This window comes from Rattus norvegicus, chromosome 8 (genome assembly GCF_021556685.1).
Source record: "Rattus norvegicus strain SHRSP/BbbUtx chromosome 8, alternate assembly SHRSP_T2T, whole genome shotgun sequence".
Taxonomy (NCBI): Eukaryota; Metazoa; Chordata; class Mammalia; order Rodentia; family Muridae; genus Rattus; species Rattus norvegicus.
Genome location: NC_141541.1, coordinates 27,786,906 through 27,805,053, shown reverse-complemented (window position 1 = coordinate 27,805,053; position 18,148 = coordinate 27,786,906). Strand labels below are relative to the sequence as shown.

The following is an 18,148-nucleotide window of genomic DNA, read 5'->3' as shown; positions in this document are numbered from 1 at the left end:
AGAAATTAAGTGACCTTTGGGTAGATAGAATCTTCCACATGAAGGTTCTCTCCATGACTCCAGCCTCTCTTTTTGCTTCAAGATACAGACTTCCTCCAGTCCCAAATTTGTCTACCTCCAGGAACTCCCTCCTCCTCTCAGGGCACCTGACACTGCTCCTGTGCTGACTACTAGTCAGGAGTGCCATGTCTCAACAGACAGGAACGCTTGCTTGGTCCTCCCCTTTGACTCCCATGAAGCAGAGCCTGCAGGGACATGGGACCTTTGCCAGTTTCAGAAGCTGGCTGAGCCAAGGTGGAGAAAGGCAGGTCACAGCCTTGCTGTGGTGCAGACCTGAGCAATTTGTTGCAGCCACGGGAAACTTCCGAAATGTCTTTCCCAGAAGCTGTGGCTCCAGGAGGAGCCTCGGGGTGTTTGTGTGGCTGCAGGGCACCGGCATCAGAGCCCAGGACTATCCAGGTTCCCTGCAGCAACTGGAGCAAAAACTTCAGGGGGCCAGGCACGTAAACCACCGCAGTAAAATCTGACTTCAAAACACAAATCCTGGGGATGTCCACTTCCACTTCCGGAACCCTCGGTCTGGGTCAATCACCAAGATTCCTGAGGTGGAGGCAGGCAGGAGCTGAATTTCTCTCCTGTGGAGATGGAGATGGCTCACCCTCCCCCACTTCATTCTGCCTGCTCAGTCTGAGACTCCTGTGGTCTTCCACACAGGAGCAGGTTTCAAAGGCTTCTTCATGTGCTCCAGATTCAAAATCGTTCTCTCTTCCTTTCAGTTTAGACCAATGCTTGAATAAGAATCATTTCCCAAATGGGGCTGTTAATGTGCAGATTGTAAATCGATGGGCGTGAGGACAGGCTTTCTGCTTTTCTAACAGGTTCTGAGGAACGAAGACTCTGTTGGTTTGGGGATCAGTCATGAATGACAAAGCCCAATAGCTGTACCTCCTATGCCGATGTTGAAAACCCATGGCTGCTTCCCCAGAAAACCTTTCCAGCCCACCAGTGTGGGCTTTAGGCTGACGTACACCATTAGCCAGCTGATAAGGATGTGTTAGCTCAAGCTCAACCCCGGAACTTCCACACTTACCACGCCCACTGTCTTACCACGCCCATTGTCTTGCCACGCCCACTGTCGACAAGGCCCGTGTCTTCTTTGCCCCTGGGATTCTAACCCCTGATAAGCCCAAGCTTTCCGGTAAAACCCAGTTTTCCTGACAGGAAAAGCTGAGTTTCAGAGTATAGCACACTAAGCAAACTGCTGTCTCAGGAAATGTCAACCCTGAGGGCAAATGTCTGAGGGACAGAAACAGATATAGGTCACCATTTCCCTGCAAAGCAGTGAGCCCCTTCGGGCTGACTGGGCTGGGACCCCACTGCTCTCTGGAAGCCCCTTGCTCCAAGACAGAACCTCCACTGGATGTTAGGATGTAGGACTATTTGGGAACCTGAATACCTGTGTGAGAGGATCTGGCTGGTACAGGTAGTTTGGTTTTTCCTGCCGTTGCCGCACCTTGATGATGCTAACCGCTAGCTAACGAAAGGAGACTTTGAACTTGATGCTTTTCTATTGGTGGATGCTCACGTGGGAAATGGCTGCATGACCCTTAGCCATTCTTGGTTAAGGATGAAATAAATCTCTTCACAACCTCCTCCTTTTTTTTTCAGCCCTCCCCAATCTCCTGTTTTACCACAGATGTTGAAACTCTACCAGGGTTTTCTGGTTATAGAACGTCTGCAGGTCCTGGCATCTCACAGGGAATGCCAATCTTTGGGGATAGAATTGAAATGTCCATCTTATCTATCCTGTTTGCAAAGGAGGGTGTGGCATGGGTCAGTATGCACTGGGATGTTGCGGCGGGGCGGGGCCGGGGGCAGCTTTGCAAAGTATAGTGGGTTTGCTCTTCCCCAACTTTGCTGTCTGATAAGATTGACTATAGGCCATTGTACTTTCTGATGGTGATGATGATGATGACCATGATGATACATCGTTTCAAATAGTCTCATAGTGAGTCAGCCTGAGGAGTCGGAAATACAGTTCCTGCTATTATTCTTTGGGACTTGAACTAATAACGGGATAAAACAGCTGCTTCAAGAAGCTCTTCACAGAGTCAGCAACAGGTCCGAAACTCACTCAAGCCCAGTCTGTAGAGATGCACTGGATGTGAATCCAAGTCTCTCCAAAGGAGCAGGTGTTAAATTCAGCTCCACCTCCCAGAAGCAGCGAAGTGCATGACTGGAGCGCAAGTCAGATACAAGTCTGTCTCAGAGTCTCCAGGATGCACAGCAGGGTGAAATCTAGCCTCTGCTTTGGGAAGAAGCAGACATCACAGGTCACTGATGCACATCACAAAGGTCTAATCTAAATATCCAGTGAGGCTTCGAGTTCCTAAAAAAAAAAAATCAAGTTATCTTGATGATGTGTCATGATGTCACTGGACAGCCTTGTAATGCTAGGCTTAGCTTGTAAAAGAGATCTGGAAAAATGGGTGTGTGGACTGTTCCACCAACCTTGCCGGGGCAGTGAGACCGTCAAATCGGTCTGTCCCTCAGCAAGCAACCGCCATGGCAGCTCACAAAGAGATGAGCACCGTGCAGGCAACAGCTTCTGCAGCTTTGCAGTTCCGCTAAGTTAAAAGAACAGGAGGAAGGACAGACGTGGAGATTTGAACGGGATCAAAATCACCTCCAGTTTCACACGTAGCTCTCTAAATCTCTCCATACAGCTTCATAGTCCTCAAACAAGTCCTGCCATTACACCTCATCAACCCCATCAGACACTGGCTGACTAAGCCTGTTTTTTTTTTTTCTGCATCCCCACTCTCCCACCTCACCCCTAAGGAAGGAGCCACCATTTTGTCTCAAGGAGAGATGACCTGTTGTCTTCTCTGAATGATTGAGAGAGGTCAGGGGAGGAGAAGAGAGCCTGTCAGCAAGTCTATGGCTTCCTGTAGGACTGGAAGGGGTGGAGACATGTGACCCCCAAATGCAGAAGTTCTATCTCCCTGACAGACAAGGGGTAACCCTTTGCCAAGAATTGGAAGAGCGCCTCAGTGTTTTCCCGCGTGACCCAATGACCAGAGGATCCTCTAGGAGCACCTTTTGAATGAATGTCCAAGAATCTGGAAGGCAGCATTCCAGGGAGGTGTGAGGCTGAGTTTCAGTCCAGAAGATCTGCTCTAACAACAAACTGAAATTGAAGTATCAAAAGGAACATGTGTTCCTTATGCCCTATATGTTTCTATGTGGTATAATGCTTGACTGCATGTTCTCTTTCCAGAACCCTCTTTAAGATAGCTCCGTTTTCCTTGGAGAGTCCAGATTTTCAAAGGGATGGGTCTAAGGATCAACATAAGCTTTCTGAAATTACTCCCTATCCCCCAGTAAGAGGGAAATACCAACCCAGCAAATATTTCCTCTATAATCTGAAACTCAAGCCCTGAAACCCCCCCCACTCCTCCCTCAACACATTCCAACAAACCATGGGCATAAACACTTTTATCTTTGTGCTGCCCACAAAGGAATATCGTAAACACACCAGGAGACAGATACCAAACTCTACAACTAGCAAACGTGGCAGGCAAGAAGCAATACTGAGCCATCCTAACCAACCAAAGGATCGTGGAGGCATTGTCCTTAGTTTACACTAAAAGACATTGACAGCCAGATGCTGTTAACCAACTTGCTAAACAACTGATCACAACTGACCAGCAGAGCTGGGATTAGAATCCAGCTCTAGGGCTGAGATTGGTGGTCAGCAAGTACGAGGACCCAGGTTCAGTTCCACTAGGATACAGATTCTCAGTTATCTGGTGTCATTCAGCAATGTGCCCTTATTCCTCCTCGAGAACATGGGTGAAGACTTCAAAGCACGATCATTGTCGTATTTGTTTCACTCCGGGAGAAGCTGTGAGTTCTGCTACAGTCCGCTAAGCTGTGGCTGAACTGTGCCAGTTGACTCAGGTAATATGATGATTGGGGTGGGGCCCTGGCGACAGGCTATATGATGTCACAGATGCTGTGCTATACTTTGATGTTGGTTGAAATTTGCTAGAGATTCACCTCAGCAAAGAGCCCATGGATTTGTCCTATGCTCCCTCTGCAGAAGCAAATACCAGGGGAGTGGCTGTCACTAGTCTGAAGGTCACCCACAGGCTTGGAGGCCAGGGACAGGTACCGGGCAAGCTTACCACCTCACACCCAGACAGGGTACTGTCTGTCACTGGGTAAAGAGGACCTGAGGTCAGTCACAGGTTTCTGGAAAAGGGGACCCTCTCTTATACCTTTGGGCTTTAGCTGAGCTTCAATTCAAGTTGGTGGTCAGAGACCTCACGAAAGGATTAATGATCAAGCCACACTCATCTTTGTGGCCATGACCCTTCTCCCAGTTGGTCCTCAACAGTCACCAGCTTAGGAACCAGCTTCAACCATCGGCTTGGCAGTCAGGGTCACACAGGAGAGCCAGGGAAGGAGAGTGTGGGGATGCTTAGGATGTCCAGGGCCAGATGAGTCATCTGGGGACTGGTCAGCTGGACCACAATTCTCTTTCTCCAGTCTGTTCTAAGCAGTGTAAAGATTTGAGACCGATACTGGCACCCAACTGAGGAAATCATAGGGGCTTTTCCGAGGGCTAGGACTTCTGCCCTGTAGAGGAAAAGGTTGCCAAAAACCTTCAATATGCTAGAACGCTATTGAGTTGTCTTGGATTGACTTCTGGGTAAGTGGATCTCAATCCATGAAAGAATGGATCCTTGTTAGTGTGACATTAAAGCTATTGTTCAGATCTTTCCTACATAACACCTCTTCTAGAGATGGCAGACTCTAATAGAATCCAGACAAACATGTATGTATTAGCTTAGCCCAGTTGCTGCAACAAAATACCATAGGCTACATAGTTTATGACCAACAGAGGCCCAGTCCCCGTGATTCTTCAAGCTAGGATATCCAAGGTTAATGCACCAGCAGATTCTGTGCCTGGAAGGAGCCTTTGTGATGTATCCTCACTTGTTGGGAGGAGTGGGCTAGCTCCTGGGGCCTCTTTTACAGGGACACTACTCCCCTCCCTCAGGATCTTGACCTCATGACCTAAACACTGCCCCAAACCTCACCCGTCACTTTGGGTGTCGGGATTCTGAGAGGATTTTTGAGAGCCACAACCATTCAGTGGATCGAATTGCAGACCTCTATGCCTTGTCTTTATCCCTTCACACCCTAGTTCCCTGATTAATGAGATGTGCAGGGTCCTAACAGAGACAGCTGTTTTGAAAACAGTTGAAATATTATACCTCAGCACAGGGCTCAGCATATCATGAGATCACAGCAGATGCAGGCCGCTTTCCTGGATCCACTGCCATGGCTTCCAAATGCTCACAGAGAGGAGAAAGAGGATGCTACTCTTCATCGGCCACAGCAAAAAACGAACTAGACTCCGCCGTAGAGATATCAGGTTGCTTCTGAACCTGTGCTGAGGAGGGAACGTTCCAGTCCTCAAGTGGTAATGAAAGACCGTGCACTGACCTATGAGGTGGCAGTCATTGCAGACTGCAGAGGCAAAGCTTCACGCTGCAAGGCTTGGACTCTCCAAACAGCCGTCTGCAGAGGAGACTGGGGCTGAGAAAAGCCATCAATTTCCCTTCCATTTCAATCTGAAGAGGAAGCTTCCTTGGCCGAGAAAGGGTCGCTCCTTGTTGTAATAATATCTGACAGGAAAGTGACTTGAAGGTTCACTTGGGCTTAACTACTGGGAAATAATACCAGAAAAGGGCCAGAGACATGGAGACAGTTTGGCTCCCCGTGCTGAGAGGGTGACGTCAGCCGTGCAGATAAATTCCAAAGGATCCATTGCCCCTCAAACAATGTTTTACTAGCTTGTAAAATGTTCCAAAGCTCTGTCCATCCTGACAACTCCTGGGGGCTATCCAGGACATTCTGGAAAGTTACAGTAAGAAAGTGTCTGTCCAGTTCTCCTTCACCCAGAGCCTAATTTCTTTTTAGACTTAGCCTAATTTCTCTCTGCTGCGTGAGTCACTGTTAAACGGGAACACTTGTTTCAGCCTTAATACTGAATGTCAGGCAAGAGAGCATGGAAAAATGAGCAGAGCGTAGATTGCAATCGGAAAGCATGCCGGAGCTCGATGACGGCCACAGCATTCAAGTGGCTCCCTCCGACTTCCTGTGCCTTCGCTGGGTCACCGGGCAAGCCCTGCCGATGGGCGTTCTTGCTTTCAACCTCCACATTAGCAAAGCAACATAAATAAAACCAGGAGATAAGTTGCTCAAGAATAGTTAGCGGAAGAGCTGTTACTAATCATTCTCGATGTCATTTGTGAAAAGAGAAAGGGGAATTCGAGACAATAAAAGCAGAGAGGGAAGGGTCCAAGGACCATCAGGAAGAGCTCCTCGAGTTCTATGAAGACCTAATGTTATTTAGTGGGTCCTGGTCCCAAGAGACAGAGACACAGTCCATCCAACCCAGTCATGATTCCTTTATAGAGGCTGCAAGCTAGGTTTATAAAGAGCTCTTGAAGATATATAATGTCTGACTTGTTGCTGACAGAGCCGAGTTCTGTCTCATTATTGCTGTTTTCCAGGCGAGGAACCAGACACTTGGAGAAGGTACCTTGCCCAATGTCATCCAGCTAATAAGTAGTAAAAACAGACCACCCAGCAACCTAGCTCATCTGAGTCCAAGTGAATGCTCTTTGCCCTACATTTCCGAACTTCATAAATAGATGAGTTAACCAGAGCTTGTGTCATTGGACATCAAAGGAGACATTTGTCAAAAGAGACCAAGTGTGCACTCGGGCAACTGAGTTTAGAGGAGGGTTCACTAAAATCTCCCCCACCTACTCACACAAAATGTGAATGACAGATCACGCTAGAGGAGATGCCTCGAAGAAACCTGGCCATGGGGGTTGAGGGTAGCACTACAAGCCAGGAAATCCCCTTGAAACTGATGACTGTCCAAATAGTTCACTGGGATCTCAGATCCCAGAATCTCAGGGAAGCCCTGGTCTTCTCCGGCTTCTGGATGTTAAAACCCGGTCCTAAGGATACAAACTTGGACTCTGTTCCCAGGGTACCATTCACACAAACTCAAGAGTTTCTCTTTCTGCTACACTCAACCTTCCCAGAACTGTCTCAAGAGGTGAAGAGGGGACAAAATAATGCCCCCAGGTGTGGACTCTAGGGTAGGTATGACCTCCTCAGGAGCCCAGGCCAAGGCAAAGTGGCTCATTTTGGCCAATACAGTCAGCAAGCCCAGATGGTAGGGGAAAAAGGCGGAAAACCAGTAGGCAAGGAAAATGCACTGTCATCCAAGAACAATAAAGTTTATGTATTCCCAGACGTGGGTCCTCCCACCTAATCAAAGCCAAGGCCTACACCAGTGAAAAGAACTTTTCTCCAGCAAAATGGGGAAGCAGCTTGTTTGGGTGCTAAATTTAGATTTTACCCACAGGGGATGTGCTCTGGTTCTCTGGGGTTGCTTACAGAACAGGCACAAGGTCAGTGTCCCTGCTGGCTCCGCTTCAACGGTCTCACATACCCTGCGCCATCTTGTCCGTGGGCTTGGGCTCTGCCCCAGGCTTGCTCACAACTTGACCATGTTTGCTTTTGCTCACTGTGTGTCGGCTCTGTCTTGACATCACCAGGGAGCAGCTGCTCAATACCCATTGCTCCAAAGACCAGGGTTCGAAGAAGTCAGAGAGTGACCAAAGGCTAAGCCTCTTCCCTACCCAGGTAAACTAAGGGGATCTTGGGAAGACTCTATTGAAGGAGCAACATTTAGCAAAGAAACCAAATGACTGGAATGCAGGGAATTAAATGGTTGCACAGAAAGAGCAATGGCTTACCACAGTTACACGGGCAGCAGTGAGAGCACTGAACGGGGTACACCCCTGCAGTGGAGAAACGCCCTCCTCCACGTACAGCCCACCTACCAGCAGTGGCCTCTCTCCTTCACCAATGCTTTTAGGAATGCTTTTCTCAAGCATGGCAGACTTTCAGGGAAGTTGAGGGGGAAGTGAGTGTGGTTCCCACCAAAGCAAGTCAGACATTTTGTTTCTTGATCTTCCTTCTCAACTACGCTGAAAGATGAGGATGGGGGTGGGGATGCTCTCACCCTCCGGATTTCTCCTCTCACTTTTTTTTTCTTTTAAAGATTTATTTATCATACTCACTGTAGCTGTCTTCAGACACACCAGAAGAGGGCATCAGATCTCATTACAGAGGGTTGTGAGCCACCATGTGGTTGCTGGGAATTGAACTCAGGACCTCTGGAAGAGCAGTCAGTGCTCTGAACCTCTGAGCCATCTCTCCAGCCCTCTCCTGTCACCTTAACCTGCCACCTCCTACTACATCCCGCTCTGTCCCCATCAGAACTGATAAATTCAGGAAGGGCTTGCAAGGCTTGGGCTGGTGATAGTCTTGTTGATGCTTCCTTAATCCCTGGCTGCTTTCACTAACAGACATAATCAGTGACCCCACCCCTAACCCCCCTACACACTCTTTATTTTCAGAGGAAGCAGGGCTGCCTCCATCCAGAACAGGACTCCTGGCTGGCTGGTTGAGATATGTCCCTCAACTGTCCTAGACTGGCTCAGCAGGTCAGCACTTTCGAGAACTGTCCTTAGCCAGTTCACCATGAGCGCGCAATGTCCACCAAGTAGACCATGTGGATGTTGCCTCGGAAGCAAGTCATCGGTCTTGAGCTCTGAGGCTTGCTGGGCCAAGCAGGAAAATTAAGACCACAAATCCTGCTAAACAAAGTAGATATGCTTTTCATTAGCTAGACACTTCCTGAAGGGGCTTGCATTACAACAGCACAACGTACTAAACAAGAGGGCTGGGAGCCTACTGGGTGACTGCAGTGGACATGTGTGCTCCCTTCAAAACCAAGCACACACAAATAACTAAGTTACCATGCGAAGACACTGGAACCAGCAGGCAGGAGCTGTCGCCCTCTACTGGATGGAATGTCACAAGAATGCCAGGCTTTCATACTTGGCAACTGCCTGGATGGTTTGTTACCTCTCAAGGATGGAGGTGCTTTCCTTGGTGGTCTTGGTGAGCTTCCCACGGAGGAGGGAGAGCAGAAAGAGGAGAGGAGGGCTGGAGAGATGGCTCAGCGGTTAAGTGTGCTGACTGCTCTTCCAGAGGTCCTGAGTTCAATTCCCAGCAACTACTTGGTGGCTCACAACCATCTGGGATCCGATGTTCTCCTGGTACATCTGACAGCTACAGTGTACTCCTAAAAATAAATAAATAAATATTTTTAAAAAAGGAGAAAATGAGACAGTGACAAGACATCATGGTACTGCCTTGCAAAGTGCCTTCATGCAGACCATCACCTGAACCTCTAATGTCCCTGACAGATGTGTTATTGCCAATAGACACTTTAACAGAGTATAAACCAGAGCCAGAAAGGGGTAAGGACATGATTTGACTCTGGCTTTCTAATCCAACCTAGAATAGCTTCCTTCTACTCCCTTCTTGTCTGCTAGATTGTATTTACTAAACATTTACTTGCAAGGAACCTGGCTCTCTAAAGGTAGGGACTAGCAGAGGGCAGGGCAAAGCAAAATCTCTTACGGGGCTCTCCTGGGGCTGTAGAAAAAGAGTAAACGAATAATATTGTGATGTCAAAAAGGAATAATACTGAGGGATTTTTTTTTTAAGTAATGGGGCAGATTGGCACAGCAATGTGGGAGTGGCCCCTGGAGTCCGTAGCAGACTGCCTCTGGTCACTGACATAGCAGAGGTTCCACCACGGGAAAGAGAGCTCCACTCTACAGCATCTGTACGACCTGATTCCTTGACACTCACCAGACCACTTACACAGGTTGAGCTGCTTTGCTATGTGAAAACCTGGAAACCGCTCAGGAGAATGATAGATGCTGTGCTCCACCTGCACGACTGAGTGCTACTTAGCTGCCCAAAGGAAGAAATTATTGATTTGTAAAACAACATTGGGTGTTTATAGGAGGGGCATTACGCTGAATAAAAGAAGCCAATCTCAGAAGAGCGTGCACTAGGTCAGAGGTTCCCATCTTCCTGACGCTGCAACCGTTTGTCGCTACTTTATAACTGTTAATTTTGCTACCGTTATGAGTTGTAATGTAAATATCTGAATTTGTCAGTGGTCTTAGGATCGCCCTGTGGAAGCTTTGGGTGGAGAACCACTGTGGTAGATGAAGGGAACACTGTAGAGATGGAGGCCAGGTAGCTTGGAGGGCTGCTGGAAGGTGGGTCTGTTGTGAGTGCCCTCCGTGCTGCTGGAGCAGCTTCGGGACCAGATACTGTGGTTATGTGAATCTACACCACAGAAAACACAGAACAAACAAAAGAGTGTGCCCGAAGGCTAAAGACTAGGAACGGCATCTACAAGGTGCCTATTCGAGCCAATCAAAGTTCTCATTTCATCAAAGTCAATGATCACTGCCCCGGGAAGCTGGGTGCTAGGTTCCCGGGCTTTCTCTGCACTACTGTTACAGTCTACTGTGATCTATAACTGTTTCAAAGTAAAGAGAAGGCAAAGAGGATAGAGAAGGCGCCCTTAGAGCTACCGAGCTGTCCCTCCAGTTCACAGATTTTGCTGTTAACTCCTGTTTTTATTCAGGGTTTTGTTTGTTTGTATTACAAATTAGACTGGAACTCATTCTGTTAAGTTCAGCTAGCCTCAAACACCCAGTGATCCTCCTGCCTCAGTCCCCTTCTTGCCACAAGGTGAACGGCCATGCCTGACTCCCTGCTCTCACTCTTAGCGAGAGTACCCTGTGGTCCTGGGTTTTGGACGCTTGTATGGTAAGAAACAATCAGACACTGATAAGAAGCCATACATGTAAGAAGCTCTTGTTCAAGGACTGTATGAGATAAAGAAAGGACAAACTAGAATCCCAACATTCAGATCACAGGGAAAGCTCCACATAGAAACCTTTTAAGACCCAGAGCCCCAATCGGGGAGCAAGAGTTTGAGTCAAGGAGCACACCAGATGGATCCCTTACCCTTCACTGCCTTTGTACCCCAGGGCCCCATTCACAACAGTGGGGCTCTGGTGTTGGCATTAGTGGCTTCAATGGAACTGTGGTAGGCTGAGTGACAACTGCTCTGTGTTGAGGATACGGCATAAGAACCTGGGGTGAACACAGCCTGAGGTACCCTGTGTCACCTTGGAGAGCCTTTGGTGGGGCTAACAGTCAGCTGTCATGTGGATAGGAGCTCAGTCAGTGTTAAAAGTCAGACTGTTTATTCCATGTGCACAAATCAGATGAGATGGGTCTCTAGGCTGTTCCAGCCCTGATGTCCTGCACTGCCATGAGTCATCTGGCTGATCTAGTCACGGATTCGGCAGAGGCAGTGCTCTCTGTTCTCTGTTTCCGGGCAGCCAACATGAAATCACCTCGTTTTGTGCCAAGTATTTGACACTCATCGTGGACGGCTTATATTATTGACTATAGTTTTATCTATCTTGCCCGAAAACTAAATTTCAAGTTTCCCCTGAGCCATAGTTGTCTGTTACTTTTAACCCTTAATGCTCTTTCACACAGCAAATGCAACAGCATATTTTAATTGAACAGAATTCTACAACAAAAAGTAACAATTTTAGTTTAAATTTTTGATAGATTTAACCATTTGAATGTATAAGACATTAAAAATTCCACAAAGTAAAAACCTACCACCAGAATTAATATAACAGCAGCAGATTGGGCAACATAGTTGCAAAGTATATGAAAGATAACAATGCACGCAGAGATAAATAAGGAGAAAAGCCAAACCGATAACTGACAAACTTAAGGTAATACAGACGCCAGTCCTCAACTCGCCAGACACATGACCAAGATCAGCAAACACCAGCAGGAATCAGATTATTCACTGCTGGTGATGATGTGAAAGAAAAAGGGTCATTCATATCCTCTGGTCATTCCCAGAAATGATGACGGTGAAGATGTAGTAAAATTTTATCATAAACTGATACTATAGCTCAGCTTTTGGGGATAGCATGAATAGTGCCTCAGTTAATGTGGTGCCAAGCATCTCTGTTGAGAAGTTAGATTCTGTCCAGTGGACAGCCCGTGGTGCGGCTGGATCACGTGGTGTGGCTGGATCACGTGGTGTGACTGGATCATGTGGTGTGGCTGGATCACGTGGTAGTTCTGCGCTTAGTTTTTTGAGGGAGCCTCTGTACCAATTTCCGCTGCAGCCGCACTAGTTCACACGCCCACCAGCTATGTTCAAGGGCTCCTCCCCAACCCAGCATCTTTGCCAGCATGTGCTGCTTTTTTACCCCGTGGCCTTTACCTTGGACTAAGGTGAGATGGAGTCTCAGTGGAGCATTTCCCAGGTAGCTAAGGATGTTGAACAGTTCATGTATTTATCGGCTATTTGTATTTCTTCATGTGAAAAGTCTGTTGTGTCCACCGCCCATTTGTTGGGTTAGTCACATTTATACGATTCCATTTTTTGTTTGTTTCTCGGTGTTTATTTGTTTGCTTTAGTTCTTCAGATATAGTCTAGAAAAATCTCCTGTTGGGAGAATATTTAGAAAACTATGTGTAGCATGTAGTTTTTCTACACTGCTTTGAGTTCTTGGCTAGTCCCCCCCCCCCCCCCCCACACACACACACATTTAGCTCAGCGGCTGGACTTTTCTAAGCCTCTCGCAGCTAGGTGAACGTGTCTTTTCCTTTACTCCTTCCTCAGCACCTTACATCTGCCCCCAGCTTAGTTGCGTTTCTAGTCTTCTGCCTGGGGAAGTGGCCAATCACTCCACCCTGATCTCACATAGCTCGTGATTCTTCCTCCGAAGCATGGTGAATTCCCTTTTTCCTCCTGTGTCTCCTAACCGGCCTTTAGGAACCTGGAAGTCCCGCCTCTTCTTCCCAGCCATTGGCTGCTGGCATCTTTAGTCATTGATCAAGAACCAATTGGAGAACAGAACCTTCAGCGTTTACAGGAAGGTTCCAGATCAAAGCATCAGAACCACCTCCTACAACTATGGCTTTTTAGGCTTTCAACTGCTTCTTAAGCTAAGCCGGAGCCCTACATAAATACTGTTGTTGGTATTCTGTCTAAGCTCCACCCCCACAGCTACCTGCCCGGTATGCTCCGCCCCACAGTTGCCTAACAACAGCCAGCTGTGCCTGACTATAAAGAGGGCTGCTTGCCCCCTCCTCTTTCTCTTGCTCTCTCTTGCTCTTTGTTCTCTTCTCTTCCCTGCTCTTCCCCTTGTCCCTTCTCTCTCCATCCCCCACTTCCCTCCAGGTGCCCGTGGCCCAGTCTCCTTTACTTCTCCCCCCTTCTACTCTTCTTTTCTCATTAAATCTCTCCACGTGGAACCATATTGGTTTGGTGTGTTCTGTCTGGACATGAGCCGAGATTTCTACCTCAACAGCTGTAGCATTCCCTGTTGCTATGATGAATCATCATGACCAAAAGCAGCGTACAGAAGAAAGAGCTTGTTTTAGCTTACGGTTCCAAAGAGAGAAAGAGTTTCTGGTGGGGGAGTCATGGCAAAGAAATTGAGAGATCGCAGCTCCACTCATAGGAAGGAAACAGAGAGCATGAAATAGAAGTGGGGTGAGGTTATAAACGCCCCAAGCCCATTGCCAGTGAGGTATTTCTTCCAATAAGACTCCATCTCCTAAAGGTAACATTTCCTCCCAACACTGCTCTACCAACTGGGGACTGAGTGTTCAAATGCGCGAGTGTGTGAAGACACTTCCCATTCAAACCATCACAGACGCCCACTGACAGACCCCCAGGGAAGGAAAGAGAACAGCTACATTGTAGATCATGATGGAGTTTTACCCAGCCACAAAGAAGACTTAAATCATGACATCTAAAGGAAAATGGATACAGAGATGATCGTGTTGAATGAAATGAATCGGCTTAGAAAGATTAATATTGCATTTTTCCAGTAGTGAATGGAAATTCGGACAAAAAGGAAAGGAAGGCAAAAAATAAAGGGAGAAACACTGGGATGTGGAAAGAGGTTAAGAAAAGCAGACGGGACAGTATAGCATAAAGAGAATACCATCAGTGTGGGTTACATGCACACGACGAAACGTTCTGCTGAAACCCTACACTCTGTATGGTTAACACATACTGATAAAAATACACATAGGAAAATTGATAGTAGGTAATAAAACTCATACGTGCCCAAATAGTTCATTTGCGAGGTACTTCTTACTTTTCTACAGTTATGCATTTGTTGGAGCAGGTAGCCTGCGTGTGCCTTGGCACCTGAGTGCAGGCCAGAGGACAGTCTGCAGGAGTGGATTCTCTCCTCCCCCACGTGGGTGGAGAGCTCTAACTTAGGCCATAGGCTTGGTGCCAAGCCTATTTCCCTGCTGAGCCATCTCAGCAGCCACTTGAGGTATTTGTTTAAAATGATAACAACAATAAGGAAACCAAAGCAAGAATACTCCGTTTAGAGCCTGGAGAGATGGCTCAGTCCTTAGGAGCATTTGTGGCTCTTGCAGAGGTCCCAAGTTTGGTTCCTAGCACCCACATGACAGCTAACAACTGTCTATAACTTCATCTCCAGGGGACCCCTCTTCTGGCCTCCATGGGCACTGTACACATGTATTAACAGACAAACATTCAGTCAAAGCATCCATACATGTAAAATAAATTAACTTAAAAGTAACCTTCATAGAGTTATTGTAAGGCTGTAAATTTAGTTGTTTACTCATAGAAAAATTATCACAAGTATCAGTTTTTATCAATTAATATACTACATATAAAATAAGTATAAATCTCTAGGATAAATTATTGATTCATTCCAAATATCAGGACAGAAAAAGACATGTCCAGCAGCTACTATAGATTTTTAAAACAAAAAAAGTATTAACTTGGTTTACAGATGTATAGCAAGCTACTTAAAAGGGTTCCAACGTTTTCGAAATTGTGTTTGAGGGACGGGGACAAGATCGAACGAAAATGCAAGTGGAACAGTGTCTACATTTTGTCTTTAAAAAGGATGGATAAATGGAGCTGAAGAGCTGGCTCAGGGGCTAATAATTCTGCTGCTCTAACAAAGGACCTGGTGTCTGGGCCCAGCACCCACATGGCGCCTCACAACAAGCTCCTGCTTCAGGAGACCCAACACTCCCTTTTCTGCCTTCAAGGGCAATGCAAACTTGTGCGGCACAGACATCATGCATAGAAGACATATAAAATAAAATCAATAATTTACAAAGGCATTTAAGGGACTGGGGAGGTGGGACTAGTAGATAATGCATTTGTTACTCTTCCAGAGGACAGGGGTTTGATTCCCAGCACCTACGTGGCTGCCCTCTTCTGACCTCTGCAGGTACTAGCCATACACATGGTATACATAAATACTTGCAGGCAAAACACTCCCGCTGTGAAATAAATCTAAAACAGGAAACTCGAACGGAGCAAGAGACATTGAAGCATCTTTGGAGGAGATCTTGAAGGATTTAGATGAGGGGGAACCATAATCAGGATAGATGGTATGAAAAAAAATCTATTTTCAATTTTAAAAAGTTGTGAAAAGTTTTGCGAGGGGGAAAACTTTTTAAGTGTAAATTTTAAAGGTGTAAATGTGAATGCCAATGTAAATGTAAATGTGAGGTTTAATATGCAGAGGTGTGGATCACATGCGTGATATGGCATGTGGCCTCTGGGCTTGAGAAAACCCAGAGTAAAACGTCAAAGTGAGCTGTGCCCACGTGCCAGCCGTGCACCTCCACAACAGCAACCATCTCCCAGAGTCTTCAGTGCAACACCAGCCATGATTTATTCTGCCCGTTTCCCTAGTTTATCAGATTCTCTTATTTGGCCAAAGTCTCGGTTGGTGGGAGATCCAGGAGGTGAGTCTTTGTTGGTTCAATGTCTAGTCACGTGATCTTTACCTTGTGCCTCGCCGAATTGCAAAATGAGGAAACACAAGAAGTTGCTACAGAGATGGCATCAGGTCTTTGGAGAAAGCCTGGGCCTGCCCTGAAGCTGCACCTTCAGTCCCTCAGTGCGTTTGCCGTTGAGATTTCCTGCTAACAATCCTGCAGGATGTAAGTGAGCGGAAGCTGACGGCTTCTAACACGTAATTAGCGTGGGTGACTCCTCGTTCTGCTTGGGCCAGCACAGCACACATGATAAGCAGGTAAGAACGATTTATCGTACAAAATAAACCTTCGGACTTGGGGTTTTTGTGGGAAACGTGATTTGTAGAGATGGTATTTTTCCATTCTGTTAAAATTGCCAGGACTTGATGTATGAGTGTCAGGGAAGGCACTACTGTTCATGCAGATAACACGAGAGAATTCTCGTGTTTGACGAGAGAAGCAGGTGAAGAACAGCAGTCTGGAGACGCCCATAGGCAGTGATCACCAGCCAGGCTGATGGTGATGACCAACCATCCTGAGGGGCAGCTGTGCCCTCCTAGGGAAGAGGTAAACACAGGGTAAACAGCCGGAGGTCACATGCATGTGACTTAAAGTGACACCCAGGGCAAAGGTTGAAAGAACAAGCCAGAGCGGTCAACCTTCCTCATATTGTGGTGAGCCCCAGCCATAGCATTATTTTCGCTGCTACTTCGTGACTGTAATTTTGGCACCGGTGTGAATCGTAATGTAAATGTCTGATATACAGGCTGTCTGATATGCAACCCCTGTAGTGTCCTACTGGTTGAGACCCATTGAACTACAATCTCCAGAAGGAAGGTGGCCCTGCTGCTGCCTTGAACTCTCAGTGAGACTAATTTGAATTTCTGGCTCCGTTATCTTGAGGGAATAAACCTTTGTTATTTTAAGCTACCAAATTTGGGGTAATTTGTTACGGCAGCTGTAGAAAACTAGTGTGGTAACATTCATTCTTAGTAAACAATCACCAGAAAGCCTTGTCTATAAGAGCTGGAGTTTGTTAACCGCCTACGTGTCAATCAACAGCAGTTTCAACAGTTATGGTAATAATTTTGCAAGTGTTATAAATGAAATGGGTCTGAGGAGACAGCCCAGTGGTCAGTGCTTGACAGGCTACCCAGAGACCAGACACAGCATGGGAAGGAGTTCTGAGAGAAGGGGTAACTGGGAGCAGCAAAAAGAACGACTCAAAGTCAAGTCATGGGCGAGCCGGCGGCCTGGGTTCTGCTGAGATGGCCTTACAGACTGCTCTCTCTACAGGTAAAAATTCTAAATATTATCTGGATAGCTCGTGGGTTTTCTGACTAAGTCGGGAAAGTTGCTATAAAAACTTACTATGTCTTCTGACCAAGTCAGAAATCCTGTTAAGAGAAAATTCTTGAAGAGCTATTTTGTTCTCTAGAGATTTCAAGACAGCTCAGCTTTTTTTTTTTTTTTTAATTAACTTATGTATACGAGTACACTATTGCTGTCTTCAGAACCAGAAGAGGGCATCGGATCCCATTACAGATGGTTGTGAGCTCTCATGTGGTTGCTGGGATTTGAACTCAGGACCTCTGGAAGAGCAGTCAGTGCTCTTAACCACTGAGCCATCCCTCCAGCCCAGTTCAGCTCTTTCTAGAGAAAAACCTAAGAAGGAATTGCTTTGCGCTTCTGCTAGCTCATCTCTTGCAGACCAAAAGTCCAGTTTCTTATTTGCATATTTATTCAGTAATTAATTCCAGGTTCCCTTTTGATTATCTTATGAATCAACATCTCCTGACCCCAGCACTTTGATTCTTAAGAGATAGCATGAATACATTTTTTTTTCTTAACATTGCAGAACGCACGTTGGGCCTTTGTTAAGCACAAAAGATAAACTAGTTGGGTGTGACCCCCTGAAATTACCATTTCTATCACTCGTGGGCCTAACCTTGCTGTGTCCCAGGCTGACCTTGAACTCCGGAATCTGCCTGCTTTTGTGTCTTTCTGACAAGCTGGCTCATAGTGTAGCTAGCTGCCTTTGTTCCTTTATATTCATAAAGCCCCTCAAAATTTATATTGCATTCTTATATTTTACATAGTTGAGAATTTACATATATCGAACTCATGTATCTAGAGCTCTTTCCTTAAGGGCTGCCCTGAAGGTCCCAGCATTTACCTCTTTTCTGAGACATTAGCCGCACCACCTCATGCTGTTTCAAACTGTCTTGGAGTCATTAAAGTTAACCCGGAGGACATTCCTCGGAGGAATGTGAAAATCTGTACATAATTATACAAACAA

General features: G+C 46.6%; 2 long non-coding RNA genes across 4 annotated transcripts; one reads left to right on the top strand and one right to left on the bottom strand.

Moving 5' to 3' along the window:
* Positions 1-2,033: 2,033 nt before the first annotated feature.
* Positions 2,034-6,204, bottom strand: LOC103693030 (uncharacterized). Of its 2 annotated transcripts, none has more exons than XR_015627571.1 (2): positions 5,518-6,204; positions 2,034-2,389 (listed from the first exon to the last, which is right to left on the bottom strand). It is a non-coding gene; the product is annotated as an uncharacterized LOC103693030 (long non-coding RNA). The 2 variants fall into 2 exon arrangements; XR_015627570.1 differs by having other exon boundaries at positions 5,286-5,955.
* LOC134480001 (uncharacterized) lies at positions 4,037-7,345 on the top strand. Of its 2 annotated transcripts, XR_015627573.1 has the most exons (3): positions 4,056-4,242; positions 4,555-4,717; positions 5,291-7,345. It is a non-coding gene; the product is annotated as an uncharacterized LOC134480001 (long non-coding RNA). The 2 variants fall into 2 exon arrangements; XR_015627572.1 differs by lacking the exon at positions 4,555-4,717 and having other exon boundaries at positions 4,037-4,242.
* The last annotated feature ends 10,803 nt before the right edge of the window (positions 7,346-18,148 follow it).